The sequence below is a fragment of the Augochlora pura genome, chromosome 2 (assembly GCF_028453695.1).
Source record: "Augochlora pura isolate Apur16 chromosome 2, APUR_v2.2.1, whole genome shotgun sequence".
NCBI classification, from domain to species: Eukaryota; Metazoa; Arthropoda; class Insecta; order Hymenoptera; family Halictidae; genus Augochlora; species Augochlora pura.
Window position 1 is genome coordinate 1,323,241 of NC_135773.1, and position 225 is coordinate 1,323,465.

Sequence of the window (225 nt, forward strand, 5' to 3'; positions counted from 1 at the left end):
TCTTTAAACAATTATAACTTCTAAATTGGTTTCCGTAGGGACGCGATCTTTTCGCAGTTACTTAAAACAAACTCCGTAGAACGTGTTCGTCTTTCCTGGAATACCGAGACTGTTGCAATTAAAAAGTTAAATATAGAAAATGTTTTCAATTTGTCACGGATCAATCGGCGTTACCTTAAAAAAAAATTATTACTAGTAATGGATAATAATAATAATTATTATAAA